This window comes from Lagopus leucura, unplaced genomic scaffold (genome assembly GCF_019238085.1).
Source record: "Lagopus leucura isolate 7727_CA_CO unplaced genomic scaffold, USGS_WTPT01 Super-Scaffold_100034, whole genome shotgun sequence".
NCBI classification, from domain to species: domain Eukaryota; kingdom Metazoa; phylum Chordata; class Aves; order Galliformes; family Phasianidae; genus Lagopus; species Lagopus leucura.
Genome location: NW_024962283.1, coordinates 3,275,771 through 3,293,802, shown reverse-complemented (window position 1 = coordinate 3,293,802; position 18,032 = coordinate 3,275,771).

Below are 18,032 nucleotides of genomic sequence, written 5' to 3'. Positions count from 1 at the left end.
TTGGAGCAAAGCAGATGTGTATCTGCAAGTTGCCAGTCCTATTTAGGAAAGAAGGAAAAGAACCCCCATGGCCACTTGTCCACATCCTCCGTGGCGTGAGCCCAGAGAGAGGACAGGTGAAACCAAGGAGATCACAGCCTAGCTCACATCATTATTGCCACTTACTTGGGAAAGATAAGTTGCATCTTTCACTTTCAGACGACTCAAAGAGAAACTGTTTCAGCGCTTCGGCTTTTTGGCCACACATCCCCTTAGAACAGAGCACAGCAAACATTTTATCTCATCTCCATTTTGTAAATCTAGGTCACCACAACCCATGGCTGTGCTGCTGGTGATACATCCACGACTTGCCACACCGCCCAGCTCTGGTTTGAAGTCAGCACCAACTCTAGCAATACTGAAAGCTGGTAGCCCATAATTAGTAAATGGAGGGGGCACAGCTGTCTGTGCTTCCTATAGCCTGGGCCCTGCTGAGGCACTGAAAGAGGGGGTCCCATCTCCAGTGATGGGTCGCTAAAGGAGAAAAGCCTCTGGTCCACAAGCAAAAACAAAGACAATTCACCTTGTCGGCTGCTGGACACAACCAAGAGGAGAACACATCGTTTGTGAGCACCATGGATTCCAGAGGGCGCACAGAACTTGCCTTGGGTGAGAGGGAACAGGGATGGAGCAGACAAAGTGCTGCACGTGTTGCTGTCAAACCTTCCAGAGACAAAGTGATGCCTCTCTGAGTCACATATCTAAAACCAGAGCAACTGCAGTTGAAATTGTAGTCCAAAACTAGCCCTCTCAGTTCAAGTAATGCCATATCATCCTATTCCTTGCTTTTGTGCAATCACTCCTTAAAAAACCCTGAGGATGTACATGTAGAAGATGGTTGGTTTGTCGCAGCAATGTTTATTGTTGCAGACCAGAGAGAGAAGTGCTTCAGACCTGCTTTAGATTAGGAAGAGACAGGAGAAATACAAAGAGCATCTGACACCAAAATAAAACTATTTTGGTCACTGCCATCTCCCTTATTCTAAATGAAGCAATTGTGGGCTACGTTTGCTTTGCATTCATAATTAGCAGACAGAACAGATGGCAAAGGCGTCACTTAAAGCCACACGTCCGACAAAATAACCCAGGCTGCCAGTGCCATTTTTTCTAGGAACAAGGAATACTTTCCCCTCTTCTTCCCATTGAAACGTATCCCAAAGAAATGAGGCCAGAAAACGTTTGCATCAAGTAGGGGATTCACCGCAGAAAGGAACCCATTGTGTTTTGGAGTGTGTTGATTACTGGCTGAGCGTGGAAGAAAAGGGCAATAGCAAATGGATTGCTAAGAGTACAAAAAATAGGAATGGAAACTAGCAGTACATTGCCAGCAATGCAACGAGGGGCTCAAATAAACATATATTCACTCCTCCCTTCAGTCTTGTGGTTCAGGCATAGACTGGAACTCAGGACATCTGTGCCTCATTTAAAAGACAGCTGAATGGGAGAATCTCTATCAGTGAAGGCATCTGTTGTCCCACGCCCATACCTGATCTCCTCTGTATTAAATGCTGTTACACTCTCAATACCTATCTCAGCTTAAGGGTACTGGAAAACTCACTGACAAACAGGAGAAGCAGGGCTTAATGCATTACCCGTTGCGTAGCACAGCTCCTAACCTCAGCCAGGAGAGCTTCTTTCACTAGAAAGCTGGAGCAAGGCCAAGCAACGTGAAATGCATGTGTGGCACTCCCATCCTATTTCCTCTGCCACAAGCACAGACAAGGACTCACATATTCCAAAACTACACACTACTTGCTGAAAGCATTTAAACGCTGGTTTTTGGTCCACTGGACAGTGCAGTGCTGTGCTCGGCTTGTGGCACCCAGAACATCGGTGTGTGAACCTCTCAGAGGAGCAGCATCTCTGGGGAATCTCTCCTGACAGCTCATCTGGTGTGACAAAGACCCTCTGTTAAGCTCTTAACCTCCTACAAAGCTCCAGCAATGTAATCACGGTGAGTATCCTTGGTTGTTGGAAAGAAAAAGAGAGACTGATACAATTTCATTCCTTTTAGAGTCTCCTGAGGTCCTCCAGCAGTGCTGCTGATGGACTACAAGAGGATTGTGACACGCCATTCCCTAAGCACTATGGATAAGCTGTTCCCAGCATGCATAAGTGAGCAGTATCAGAACACAGACTGATGGGCAATATAATAATAATCCTGAGCTTTGACTCTCATATTGCAGATGTGCTTGTAACTGTGAGTCTATCACAGCCACAGCCCTCCTTGCACAGACACTGCAAATAATTGTCTCAACAGCCACTGCAGAACTCTCCTCTCCCTGACGCTGTAAATGTGCCAATAATAATAATGAGCCTCAGTAGTACTACAGCCTGCTCAGCTGATGCCCTGCAAAAAACAACGCCTAGAGAAAAGATCTTCAGGAAAGCTCGGGTCTCTTGAGTTGGGGAAAAAAAGTACTGAGAATGAGGGTAGACTTTAGGGAAAAAGCAGGCGTTTTTAGGAAAGAGCACAGACCTAGAGAAAGAGGAGATATCTCCACAAAAGAGCTAAGCCCCTAAGAAAGTGTGGAGACCAAGGACAGAAGTCAGCAGGATTCAAATCACAGAAACAGAGAGCCTGGACAACACCACTAAGATCCCCAAGTCCAACCCCAACCCATCCCCACCCTGCCCACAGACCACAACCCTCAGTGCCACCCCTCCACGTTCCTTGAACATCTCCACGGATGGTGACCCCATCACTTCCCTGGGAAGCCAATGCATCACCACTGCATTTCTGAGAATAAATTGTTCCTCATATCCAACCTGAAGGCTGCTGTCACCACTCCTCTCTGTGGCCAACCACCCTTCCGAAAAAGGCAACCCTCCCATGGGACACCCAGCCTGACCAAGCCCCCCTATTTCCCAGGCAGCTCCATTTAGGAACCACACAGCCTCTTCTTCCTTCACCTTCTGGTTCTGCCACTTATGTCCCTTCCTTCCCTTCACCCTAAAAATAACACATTGTTCACACAATCCACCAGCAGAGCGATCCCATGAAGTCAAGGGTAGGCTATGAGACTTCTGAAAAATCACTACACTTCTAATTTAAGCGAAACAAATTCAGCAGATTAACAGGTGTCAAAATATTCATCCACAGGGCTCAATGAAAGCAAAAAGCATTTGGACCCAGAATCCAACAGCAGCAGAACAATATACTTATCATATAAGATGCACAGTTCACAAGCTATATTATCATCCTATCTACAGCCGTACTTGTTATCCACTATGCTACATGGTGGGCAGATATGCATTCAATATTTCACCTCTGATAACTTCAAGACATCAATTAGATGTGTTACATCTCTTAGAATATGCGTAAGCAGGGCAGAGAATCTCAGAGCAAAAGGGAGAATTTCAAATCTCCACAGGCAAAGCCCTTTACAAACCACAGAATTGCTCAGGTTGGAAAAGACCTTAAAGATCATCCAGTCCAACCATGACCTAAAAAAATGGGTCAAGTCATCTTTATGTCCATCTAGTTCTTAAGCATCTGTTGCTGTATGGTGTCCTGCCATTTCTCCATGGTGGGAACATTACCTGGTATGCCTAACACAGAGTTATTTTTTGCCCATTGGCAAGATTCTCAGAAGGGCCATAAAGTGTGCAACCACCTCATTCCTACTGTCCAATCGTAGCTTCAGGAGAGTGAAATCACCAATCTCACCACCAATATCTCTCTTACCAATGCTCAATGCCATTTGCTTTATTTTCCTTCATTTATTCTATTAAACCTATTGATATCCAAGGCCCTGTATTAATGCTACGTATTTATGGCACTTGGAATAATTTCTGCAGCACTACTTCAGTTTCCCCTGTGGCCCAGGTCAGGCAGGTTGGCTGTTTCCCAGGTGTGATTTTTGCATAACTTTCTTCTCAGTGAGGCTGAGATACCTTCTGAAGGCCTCAGCATTTCTCAGCCTCTTGAAACTCAAGCTATTTCATTGATTTTTGCATTTCTGAGCACATCAGAAAGCTTCAGGAATGTGCATTACCAATAACTTGACAACAAGACCACGATATTGCCTGGGGCTTGAATATAGATAAAGAAGTGCCCTGGACCCAGCATTAAGACGTACTTTCTGGTACCAACTTTAGGGTTCCTTTGGCCTTCTGTCCTCTGATTGCAATGAATTATTGCCCAAATTTCTCAGGAGGGCAAAACTCAAATCCATTTAGATGTACCCATGCAGAAATATATATAATAATAATTAATAGGTTACTTAGATAAAGGTTTTCCATCTTAGGGCAAAGGCAAGTATTAGTTAATTAATCATCAGGTTGGCATTAACTTATCTTTTGGCACCTACAATAAAATGCAAATCTAAAATGAGCAGTAGGGGGGAACAAAGAAATAGGAAGCCAACAATAGTTTTGGAAATGGATGACAAAATCCAAACGTTCTGCCTCAGTGCTGCTAAATTAAGCACAGTTTTATCAGTGCAAAGATTAAAAAAAAAGAGAGATTTTCCTCTGAACCTTAAGTCACATGTCTTATTTGCACAGGGTAAGACAGCAGCAGTAAAGACAAGCAAATTTACTCACCCTGAGATTGAATGGAAATAAAAAAGGATCTGCTCAGGTCTTGATTTCCCCACATGCAGTCCTACAGAACAGAAGACAAAAGGAGAACATCAGTTTGCTGCATTTAGCAGTCAAAGAAGTGATCCTCACACACCTTCCCTTCCAGACAGCCACTCTTGCCTTGCTCTGCCTTCACTCTTCTTCCCCTGGAGGGCACAGCACAGGGGATTATGGCCAACCTGGCCTTTTTATCTCCTGCTAAGTGGAAAGGGCTCTAACAAGATCCCGGCCTTAGCTGAATATTGTTCTGGGAATTATTTTGGTGCAAAAAGGATGAGAAAATATTTTTTCTCACCTACCATCAGAGGCTCTCAGCTGTTGAACAAAGATGAAAGAACTTCACATGGAATCGACTTTTCTCCAATTGATTTTGTTTAGCTTCCTCTGCAGCAAAACTCACTTTTTCAGAGAGGCCCATTCCAGAAACACAGGCACAATGTTCAGTGTATGCACCGTTTGAGTATTATGGGGTGCACAGTTCTCCCACAGCTGCCCTACCATTGACTCGTTCTCGGTAACATCCCTTACTCAACCTATGTATCTCACCATGTGCTTCTCAGATAAACCTGATGGCATCATGACCTCAGAAGAAAAATGGTGAGAACGATCAGTGCTTTGTAAAATACTGCTAAAAAGATAACTATTCCATCTGGCCGTCTCATCCCAAATCCAGATGAGAACCAGCAAGGGAAATGATGATACACATTTCATTCGGAACTACAAATAATAAACATTCCATTCAGATTCAAGTCAAAGGTTTTGCAACCACCTGTTGGTGTTTATTTGATCAAAGTAACTGTACTCCTTCCTGCCCAGGCACCAGCAAATCTCTGCCTGCTAAAACAGAGCCAGCAGGATGGATGTGCTCTTCGCTCCTCCCGAAAGCCATTTTATTAGCAAATGAACTGTGAATATGGGACGGGTAGAGAGACAGCCTTAAGGCGTCCTTTCCCCTGCCTTTCATTTGAGAGATCTTAAATTGCAGTGAATCCCCCCGAGAGTCCCATCAGCATCCACAACTTTCTGGAGCCCGAAAGCCCGGTGTTGCCAGTGAGCACGAAGGCATCTGATGCAGAGCAGCTCCCTTACCAGAGGAAACAGTGGTATTCTGCAAGCCAGCTTCAATAAGCAAAAGATAATATATTATTCTCAGAATAAAGAATTCCGATCAGCAGGGCTACTTAGGCATAAGCACAGAACCCAGTGCTTCTCAGAGCCCCAACAACCCATCCACATGAAAATCTGGTACTTTGGTAGATCCACATACAACTCTTAATCAACCTTTTTCTTCTGCTTCCCTTTCGATCATAGAATGGCCTGGGTTGGAAAGGACCACAGTGATCATCTAGTTTCAACCCCCTGCTGTGTGCAGGGTCAGCAACCAGCAGACCAGGTTGCCTAGAGCAACATCCAGCCTGGCCTTGAATGCCTCCAGGGATGGGGCATCCACAGCCTCCTTTTGATACCAGCACGATCTCAAATCCAGCAATTAGGTGTGTTGTGATCTAGTGCACGACTCCCTCCCAAAACTTGCCTTCAGCTGCACAATCAGCTCAGAGGCTGTGCTGCTTTACCCCAAATTCTCCAGCCACAGCAACTCACAAACCCACAGTAAGGAGAAGGATGCAGAAAGAAAGAGAGCATGCGGCTTTAGGTGTTTGGTTGTTTTTTTGGTTTTTTTTCCACTGAATCTTGCATTCATTAATTTCATTTCAAGAATGAAGTCAGATTTATTTTTTTTTATGTGGCTGGTTATTTGACGAGTGAAGCATTAGATTTGTGAGTTGTTCTGCAAGCCAAAACATGCTCCCTCTCATTCATAACACTGAGCTGCTCTGCGTTAAACAGCCGATTATCATGAATGAAGTGGGTGTAACTTCCTTGAAATCCTCCAAAGACCTGTCAAAGCAGAGCTACTGCAGCTCAGTTTTCCCCTTGAAGCGCACAGATCATTGGTTTAATTGTTCCACGCTGATCTTGAAACGCGCTTTCTTGGTTCAAAGCATTAGGCAGTATCACTTTTTGAAGAGGAAAGGGGAAGGGTGGAGAACGGTGCCTCGGGATAAGAGAGGAAAGTGGGTCTATGTCTCAACCATCAAATTTAGGTTTTCATTTGGAATCTAAATTGAGCTTCATCCATTTAAAAGTGTGTCAGACAAAACCTTACGAATCAAAGCGCTGGCCTGCTTTGCATGGATAATCAAGAGCCTCTGGCTCTTTTTGTAAGAGGAAATGTTTAACCCTGCAGAGAAGAGGACTGATCTGACGGTTCTGAGTGGCCAGCCACTTAGAAATTCAATTTGAATCAAGGTCTGCCATTCTCCACCCCATGTCCAACCTTTTGGTGCTGGCCCAGTGTTATCTTGTTGCAAAGGAACATGCTGATATTTGCAAACTTGACAGGCCTGTGTGCCTGCAGACAGAAAGGTCGCACATATACAAATAAATAAAGGTTATCACCTTCCTCTACTAACCTGTTTAACATAAAGATCTCCCCAAGGATAGCCGTGGTCCTTAAAGAAAAGTCCCTCAGCATCTTGGCTGCTCATCGTATCACCCTTTAGGACACCAGCAGAGAGCTCTTGGCCAGTAACAGTGATCACACCATTGACTTTGGTGGATTGACTCAATATCTGACCCCTCACCTAACATTTCCAAAGGCTGGCAAGCTACGGATGACCACAGAAAACTCAGTAAAGAAAAACATGAGTACCACACTTGTAAGGGTCAGTCTTGGGAAATAAAGGGAAAGTGGCACCAATGAAAAAGTACATTTTTTAGATTTCAGCTCAGATTTTCTGCTAAATTTAATTATCTCACCCACAACAACAACAAATTCTGACAGCAGTTTTACACACAGCTCTTAACAATGATAACACTAACAAAGGATCATAGAATGGTTTGGGTTGGAAGGGACCTTTAAGATCATGCTATATGCAGGGACGCTTCCCTCTAGACCAGGTTGTTCAAAGTCCCATCCAGCTGGCCTGGAATGGCACCTGGATGGTGCTTCAGGGGAAAAATAATAATAATAATGTGGAGACAAAGAAAAACTGGAGATAATTTTGGACATCTCAGTAAAGTGATTCAAACAGCCTCAGAAACAGCACCTCCATCCCATGCCCTCACTGAAAGGACATCCACCAGGGACCATTCACCTCTACCTGAAGCCCACACTCCCACAACCACCCATGGTGGGGCAGGTCCTCTCCCAGGTAAGAACCCAAACCACTTCCATGCTTATCAGCAAAACGCAATCAAATCACATCATCATGTCCCGAGGTTTCTATTCTGCTCCCATTACAGCAAGCGAGAATTTTGACACTGGTTTAAGCAGCAGTGAAAGCTGGCTGATGTACAAGCAGGTCTGACAGGTTGCATTTTTGCTCCCATTACTAGGATGGGCATGAGGGTTCGTTCCCATTTTCTTTAGCTGGCATTCGGTCCTGGATTTAAACTGCATCTGCGGTTGCATTGCTGTGAAATGTATCACTGCTTATGACTCACGTTGCAAAGGACGCATTTGTAAACTGACCCACCATTGACAAAAATCCTCTCTTTCTTCATTTGTAGGAGGCGAGATGAGGCATAGGTTCCTTGTCTGATTCATTTCCTGAGGAAATTTTTACTCTCTGCATCTTTTTCAGTCCTCATTCAGTCAGAGAGTAGCGAAGTGATTAATACAAAATCCATGCCTGACACAGACTGGAAGAAAGATGCAAATTCTTTTATAACCAGCGCTTAATTAATCGCTTAGAAAAACAACCCACTGCCAAAAAATGTGTGGGGTTATTTTTTGGCTTTTTTTTTTTTTTTTTTTCCTCCCCTTGTTGAGAAAGCCTTTTCAGTTGAAAAGCTAATTACAAGCAACGGCACACAGCAAAACGCACGGAGGACAAATCCAGCACCCTTTGAAATCAACCCCTCGGAAGGAAGAATTAGCAACCTGGACAGAGCTGCAGGCAACTCCAGCCCTCCTGCATCTGCTGCTCGATCACACTCACTCACAGCCAGCTCTGGTCCTTCCTCACCACACTGCAGAAATCCTAGGAGAGATGCATATCTAACACCTCAGACAAACACAGACAATGACCCGAAAATTAAAACTGCCAGGAATAAATGATAACACAAAGAGAGCCCTGAGGAAACTGCAGTAAGTTTCTTGACCATTTTTATCTACCTGATTATTCATTATCAAGACAGTACTAACCAAGTCCAGATCGGGATGGGGATGTAAGCAGTCCCTGGGGCTGCAAGGCTGCTCAGAACTTGGCACTCGAGATCAGGCTCATTTCTCCATGTATGAGGGTGGTAAACGTTACCCTGCAGAATTAGGGGAAAAAATGAGTGCGTCCCTTCCCTTCATTTCTTCTCCCTCTCTCCCTCTTTCTCTCCACATTCTTCTCCTCTTGTCTTTCTCCCTGCGAGCACTGAATGATGGGATTTTTGACATCAGAGGAAAGTCATCCCTTCTCCACTCCCCCAGCTTCTCTCTGCTTCCTCCTTATGCACGTCCGTCCTCCTGCATGCTATATCCCAGCTCAAAGAACAGGATCAGCTGATCCGACCACAGCTCCATCTCACTAAGCATCCTAAATCCTGCCCACAGCGACCAGACTGACTGGTTCATTCACCCTGGCAGCCTGCGACCAGCAAGCCTTTAAAGCACATTTTGTAACTGTTACATAGCTGGCACCAACTATAGCAAAGTCATTGTTTGGTCAAGGTAAAGTGACCTCTATTTACTGAGCTCAGCAGCCCACGGGGAATAACTGGATTTGAGATAAGTGAAAATTTGCTGGGAAAGTTTCACTTTGGCCAGGCTGATGCTTACTACAATAAGCTAAATGTTTGGTCAGTTCATGCCCTTTCTCTTGCAGTTTCTTCAGCCCTTTGATTTATTATCTGTGACTAGACAGCAAATGACCCAGACCAATTTCAGCGAGCCTGCAGTAAGCCAAACACAGAAGAGAGATTTGTTTCACCGAGTGTATTTTCTGATCCCAAATAAATACCCTGTTGATTACCCTAACCTGCCAGGCACCTGCCATAAGTTGTTTATTCGTGTATTAAAGAAGAGCATTAACCCAATCTGGCCATTCCTTCCACGCAGCCTCCCACGTCTCCCTGCCATCACGGCCAGCAGCGGCGCAGCAGCGCACGCTGACTCCAGCTGTGCAGCAGGGCTGGGGAGCCCAGCACCACCCCAGGAACCACGTCCGCAGTGACTCAGGAGTGACTCAGTCATGGCTCTGCTTCGGCTTCCTCCTTACTCCGGGGGGTGGAGGTAGGAATTTCCTGCTGGCCCCGTCCTTGTAAATCACCACGTCCTGTTGCAGTTGTGCTGCCGGGAGGGTCAGCGAGTGGGAGAGCTGGAGCTGCCTCATCACCTGCATGGGAGGAGGAAGGATGGGGCACACTGCTTGCCTGGGCGCACGCTGAGATGATGCTCAGGGACAGCACAGCAGGTCCCTGGGTCTCCCAGTCCCACATCCAACCTGTAGCACAGCCCCGACCCCTTTGCAACGTGACTGAAACACCACGCTGTGCATCCAGCAGCACAAGAACCCGATCGCCTTCCCACAAAATCACGAATCACTCGGATACAACCCAGCTAATTTCTCATTGGGATCCTTTCTGAACTGTTCTACGATTTTGTGAAGGCAGCATCATAAATAAGAAGAGCATCCAGTCCTACATACCTGCATGGCATCCCCTGCACCTGTGAATTTGAAGATGAAAAAGAAGGCATTTGGTGGAGGCTCTGGGACAACTCCACCAACTCAACAGCACCCTGTGAAAATCTTCCCAGCTGTCCCACAGAAAAGCTGCATTTAATGACAGCTGTGGCTAGAGGGACTTCCCTATTGCAAAAGAACCCAAAAACATGGACGAGTTGTGCCACAGTAACCTGGAGAAAATTCAAAGTACAACTAAGAGAAAATGGGTGATGTGTAATAGGGGAGGAAAACATATTAGCCTTGTGAAGGCCACCTTCCAGAACAGATCCAACCTGTTCACTGATGAAAATCCATCTTTGAAGGAAGAAACTGAAGGAATGAAAGGAGAAGGAGAATGCTGGCAGAGATGCTGAGCAGAACTCCTGGTTGTACTCCAGGGATGGGGAGGAAAGACCACGTTTAGCTTGCATCAGATACATGCAGCACATACAAGCTACGTGTGCCATGGGAGCCCTTCCTTCCAACTGCACAAACAGAATTAGACTGATAGAAAGTACTCACCTGATACACAGACATGTTGGACGCTGCTTAATTATTTCACTTAAAGTAACTGTTTAGTCCCACACAAAGAATACAATATAATAACGTTAATAACACCTACCTGTAAGGGACCAATGAAAAACACTTTCTGGGGTCAGACCAGGGCTACAGCAACAGAATTGTAGCTCTTCAACTATCCTGGTGTAATTATGTGACTTGTCACCAAGCGTGGACACGATGGGATTTTTCAGCCTCTCTATATTTTCAGTTGTGTACCTTTACATCAGTTTAATTTCATCTTTTCTGGGGTTAACACTGCTTTAGCTATAGCAGGGAAAGATGTAACAGTGTTCATCCAGTGGAGGAACAAAGACACATGCTTGCAGGGAAATCATGGCTTGAGACTAAGACTACTAAATGCATTTTATATTTCTGAAGGCGGAGTTTGGGTGCAGTCGGGAGGTAATGGAATAAACTGGAATGAATTTTGACACATTCCTTAAAAACTATGGGTTTTGAGAGATCAAATGGTTCCATTCTGAGCTTCCCATCTTATTAGGAAGATGACAGATCTTGGAGCATTCTCTGGAGATCTGGACATCAAAGACTTTAAGGAAAAAAAATCACAAGGGCTCTTCTGCCTACAGGTAGTATAACCAGATACAGTGACAAGGAAACTGAAACTAAGTAGATTCTGACCAAAAATAAGACGCTCATTTTGAACAGTCAAAGGCAATTAACCCCTGGAAGTGCTCCTGAAGGATGGTGGGTGGTTTTCCATCACTCAGTGTTTTTAAATCAAGGATAGATGTTTTTTATCTGGACAGATGCAGCTCAGACAGGGAAGTCTTATGGCCAGCCCTATGCAGAAGGTCAGAGCAGACTCTGACGAGGATCCTGGCTGCCTCCATAACCTGCCCAGCCGTTCACCTACTGACTCCCCAGCACTGTTCCTGCAGCACATAGCCTTGTTGTTCAGCCAGTCTGTTTCCCCACGGATGACCAGACCTGACCCTGCTGAGATTACAAAAAGCCAAAGGGTTCAGAAGTGAGGAAAACAGGAAATCCAAACAGTGAAAATCTCAGCAATAACGTTTCCTAACAAAGACCTTCAGATCTCCCTCTCAGCCAACAGCTGTCTTCATGACGTCCAAAAAGGACGACGTTCAGCGTGATGAAGACTATCTTTCTGCCATTTATTTTTACCCTGTTTATTTTCCTACACTATGACATTTTCCTCGTCAAAATCCTGGTCATAAATGAGGCTGCTAATCCAGATCTAAGAAAACATACACAAATACATGTACTATATACGCTGCAAATCCATGGGCCCACAGGATGCAGCTCATGCTGCATAAAACCAAACCAATATCTGCGAGCACCCTCAACTCCCCTTTGGGCTACAAAATCAGCTGGAGTGATGCAGAGCCTCTGTATTTGTGGAGAACTGCAAAGAAACATGCTTTACTTAACCTACTGTGCCACAAGGCCTAAGACTGCAAAGCAACTCAAAACCCCATTATCCCACGAGGAAGCAAAAGCAGAAACTGAAGAGTGAGGAAAGTTTAACTTGAAGGAAAATATCGTGCTTATTTGCTTTACTGCTTTTGTATTTTAAACCTTCTCCAAATTTCCTGACCTAGCACTGCATGCATCCAAAGTGCAAGGATGGCTGTGACATCCACTTGAGCTCTGTAGGCTGAACCTGGAGGTGCTGTAAATTGGTGTAGCACCTATGACACTGGGTCATTAGACTTCGCCCTAGGTCTCAGCAGTGAGTGCTAAGGAAGTTGAAGGTGGATGAAGCACTATCTTCTGTTTTAAGGGTTGGAAGTTGCCTTGCACTCAAATTTTAAATTTCATCAACTTTTTAGGTGAAATTTGACTTTTCTCCCCATCAGTACAGGCAGGGCACGTGTGTGCCATTACACTGCCATCTAGTGATGTGAGTTCGCAAGGCAAAAGAGCTGGCAAAAGATGGCTGACCAACAGCAAGTACCAGAGCCCAACCTGTGGAGGAAGGGCCAGAATTAAGTTAAGTCATACTAAGAGAATTGCAAAAGGCACAGCCAGTGGTGGCCCTCAAACACGTTCAAGAGAGACAGACATCATGGTGCACAGGATAACAAAAAGCATGCAAGCCATGGGGTTGCAAAGAGGCTCATCCATTATCCAGCTGCTACCCATTGCAGGGCACATCCAGAAAAGACAACTACAAGTCTCAAAATCCAGCTTCTCGACTGTGCTTGCTCTTCCAAGCTCATGTTCTGCCAAGCTTATGTTCAAGCAAAGACTCCACAGAAGTTTTTCCCAAGAGCAACCGTCTTTCACGCTCCTAAACCTCTTTGGTCATCTTTCTTCCAGCTTTACTAGATATATTTCTCAGTCTTGACCTTCACTCAGTTGCATCAGGGTATCTGGGCCAAATTTATTCTCTCTGTAATCGATTTCGGCAGTTTCCACCATGGACCATTCCGACAGTCTCTATGCACAGCCATTACTATGGTCAATCAGGATCCAAAAGGGATTTACTAAGCAGCACATCGCGCCGTTTACAGAGATCCTCCTTTAATCCCCCTGCTCAAGGACTGGACAGCAAGGCTAAGGTTTGACACATGAACCTGATGTGAACTGACCTTTATGAGTCAAAATCCCAATCCCAACGTTTTACTCATCTTGAGGATATTTGTCCTCAGTGGTATGTGTGTCAGAGGGCGTGAAAGTGAGAGTGTCTTGAGGTTAACAATTGTTCGTGCTCATAGTGGATGAATCATATGATAACACCACAGCAACATCCTGTATAATTGTTGGGAGCCTCTATTTCTGGCAGCGTGTCCCTAGGCTGTCTCATGGGTAAACGTTATTTGTGCTTTACTGTATAAAACCAAAAGCAAACAAAATTATACAATGGGACGCTCTTCTGCAGGCACTTGCCAAAATCACAAGTGCCTAATTGAGCCTCCTGTTACCCGCTTCAATGATAAATTGTGTGATGAAGTTAATAAGGCTGAGATGGATATCTCTGCTCTTCATCTGATTAGTGTGTGAGCAACTCTCCACATGTGAGTAACAATATTTGTGTTTCCTTAGCCACCACTGAACTCAGTGGGACTATCACATACATAAAGATCTGGGACGTTGCTTGTGAGGCAGTGGGTGCTGAGGGAGCAAGCATTGCACTGCAGGTCAGAAGATTTATGCTTTCCTTCTGGATGGCTGTAAGCAAGTCACTCCCCCCTGTTCTCTCTCCCTTTTGTCTATTCAGATCTACAATCCACAGATTGCTCTTTGAGCAGTGGGGCTGCACCGAGAGCATACCCAGCTCACTTCACCAACTTAAACACACATACATACCTGTGGAAAGCAAAATGTAACGCAGCAGGCAGTGCCAGAGCATCACAACAAGGCACGGATTTTATGCAAACTCCTTGGGATGCAGTAAAAGCACCAACTGCCTCTCCTGCCCTTGGCACAAAACGCATCCAGTCTGCCTTGGATCCCCAATTCTGGGGTTCCAAACATGCACTGCCACACCATTACCAGTGTGCCTGCCCACAGCCCATGGCACCAAGGTGCACAGATAACACACTTGGCTCCTCTGGGATGCACGCAGGGCTGCTATCATGCCTCCCTCCATTGGGAAACACAGCGGATGCTCTTGCAATACTCACATTTAGGGCAGAGGCCAGTTCTTGTTAGCACTCATAAGGTGATGGCAGGGTTTTGGCCACTACCTTGTGACTCCAGTTCCAAAGCACAACAAAACAACATGCTGGCAAACACGGTTAACATTTCACCCCTTATCACAGAAGCTTCAGGTGAATGCCCTGGGAAAAGCTGGGCAAATGGCACAGCCACTTTTTTTGCATGGAATGGAACCAGGAAAAATCTTTCAGCGATGTAAAACTAAAATGTTCCAAAACTTCAGAACAAACTCTTAAATTCTCGTTGAAGTCTTGGTTTTGACACTTCCTAGCTCCATTATTACATCTCCATATCTTCAAGAAAAATCACAGATCTTTTCCAATCCTTCTATACTGAACACAGACATACCCTAAAAATAGAAAATATTACAAGAAATGATAAATTCTGTTCAAATGTGTGGCTTTTTTTTTTTTTGTGAAGGAAGAAAGGCAGAGGAAAAATCTTCCTCCAGAGCACTTCAAAGCACGGGTCAGTTTCTCAAAACAGCTCAATTGAAATCCTTTGCACGGACCACCTTCTGTTTAGCTCTGATAATAACACACTTCTCAAACACCACCCAAGTTCACTCAAAGATCATCACTGCTGCTTTTCCATTTTCATTGGAAACGCTCGCTCGCAGAGCTACCCACCACCTGCCATAGAAATGGATGGGATACCCACATGAATCTGATTTTTAGAGCCATTCAGGGGGTCAGCCACACATCTTGCATGAAAATAAAGCTCACTTGCTCGCTTTAAATTCTCATGAGGTTAATTTTAAGAAAGTCTTTAATTTCATGTTAAGGTAGAAGTGGGACAACGTTGGAGCACAGGACCAGAAGCCCTTCCCACTGCGGTGGCAGCAGATGAGCATTTCCACGCGTGCAGCCCCGAAAGGCACAGCTCTGCCTTCTGAAAAGACTCTGAATTATTCGCTCCTACGACAAAAATAAATCCACAGGAATCAAACAAACGAGCAAATCGGCAGCAGAAAGCGGAACCGCTCCTCCAGCCCGTGTTTACTATTTTGGCTTCCAACCTCGGGGTCGTTGGCTCACATCTCCCTGCGTTCGCATCCCCACTGATCCTGCACCGGTCCCAGACCTCGCCTAACCCAGGCTGAGGCTCTGCCTCCCCGGCTTCCAACAAACCATTCGCTCCCTGCTACAAAATAAGGAGAAAAAAAAAAATCCCATCAAATTAAAAAATATATTTCTTCATGGCTGCCTCCTCATTTCCTGGCTGCAGCCGGGACCGGAAATAGCTCAATTTCCTGAGAAAGCTGCTCCCAGGGGAGCCCAGGCCTGCCTGCAGCCGGCCAGGAGGCTCTGCTCAAGTTTGAGCTGGAAAAGCAGAGCTCCTGTTTAGCAAGGGGCACCCAGGAACAAAACGCGATAGGGGAGGGAGGGGTGCAAGCAACAAAATAGGATAGGAATAAAGAATACGTGTTTGTGGCCAGGGGAAGTGTTACCAAGCAGCCACAGCATGTATTCATGATGAATTCTATGACCCTGTGACTTCGCAACCCCAAAGTCCCCCAGATTTTAAAGGAGAACGTCCCTAAGCTGTACTCTGCACACAGGGTATCTGTTTGGGCCTGATAATCCCAAATGGCAATTCTTTTCCTGCAAAGAAACCCAATTTGTTAAGATGATGTGAAGGTTGGTTTCAGCAGAGCGCAGAGAGATTTAGTAGTCTGGAGGGACAGGGGAAAGATGGATGAACGTGGACTACTTCTGAGAAACCCTGCAAATAGGTGGAGCAATTCACAATCCAATAAGCCCTATGGGGAAAGCTTTATCTTTCCTTCCCACTCTGGAAATCCATTCTTCTGTGCCTTTTCATGGCCAGACAAGTCTCTAGTTATCCAAAGAGATGAAAAGTCCAAAGGAGCCCGTATCCCTTTCAAGTAGTCACATTAGATTGTCCTTGCAATAGAGAAGCTGAATTGTACGTCTGATTTTTTACCACGTTGTCTTTGTAGTGCCTACAGGAAAAAAGCACTCCTGGCTACAGAGAGGCGGCTTGGGTCACATTCATCTCTCAAGTGTGACCATCTGAAAGTTGGATTTCAGTTCTCATCTAATTGTTTGGGTGCTTTCTGTCACAAGTGAAGAGATATAACCAACCTTAAAGAAGAGGGAAACGACCAACACTATCTGCTGCCTCTCAATGGTAGCAGCTTGGTTTCAGTTCCTGCATCTTAGATGTCTAAACTTATTCAAGAGAAATCTCATTCATACAATTTAAGGAAAAATAATAAAACACCATGATATACGGGCCGAGCTTCCACTGAAATTAAATAATAACCCCAAAAAGTGGCTGTCAGCAACCTCAGGTCACACAGCTAATGTGCAGCTGCGAACCATGGAGTCCTGAGAGCTGATGTACAAGGAAGCAGGCTTGGACCTGACCTACAGAAAGGATGTTGGTGGACAAACCTGTGCTGAGTTTAATCGTTGAAAATATCACCTCAACCTGACCAATAAATGACCCAATCAAACTACTGAGCCTTCACAATTTTTACCCACAGAACATCTTTGCTTTGGTAATTATCAATCACCCTTATGCAGAAAGGTTCCTCCAATTTTTAGAACTGCTTAATCCTTTGAGAGACAGATGAATTTTAATGATTTAGATTATTAACCTAAAGGTTGATCCAGACTGGGAGGAACAGAATAATTTGTTTAATCATTATTATTATTTATAATTATTTAACATAGGGGAGAAAAATATCACCTTAAATGTCATCGTGAAGCTTTTTAATTGCCTCAGATGAAATTCAGAATAATCACTGCTCTGTAAATGTATACAGATCTAATTTTACGTACCTTAAGATGCTGGATATTTATCTGAAAGATGCAAAGAATGTATTTTCATTACTGCATAGGCAGTTACAAAGACAGAAAATACTGGTCAACCATTTCTTGAAAATGAATTAGTTTCCCAGTTCATAACTGTGCTATAATTTGACTTGAGGCAGAATAAAAAGCTGAGCTAGGTGTTTTTTCTTATTTCTTCATTCCAGGACTCTAACATGTGTCCTCTTAGGAAGAAGTATGTCTTACAGATGCTTAAGAACATAATTTGGTGGGGCTATAATTTGTAGCACATATTTTGTGGAGAAATGTAGAGTTACTTGCATCTAAAATGGTCACAATGAGGGATGCCCAGGAGAGGGGGAATTTCAGTAGATGACAAATATTGGTACCTGGGACCAGATGGGGACTATGAGTACACAGGAAATACATGAGACTCGACAGTTTCAAAGGGATTTTTTGTGGGGCTTTTTGTGGTTCACGTAGCTACTTGAGGGAGGTGAGCATACATGCAAAATGTGGTTCTTGAGATGGACATCTCTGCAGTGCCAGCAACCCAAGGGAATGAAAAGCATAAAACTGGGATGTGGGTAAGGCAGGATGGGACTCCCCCAGGGAGGTTTTGCTCCCACGCTTGTATTCACTGCAATCTAGCAGTGAGGCACCCAGTGTGATTTACTCT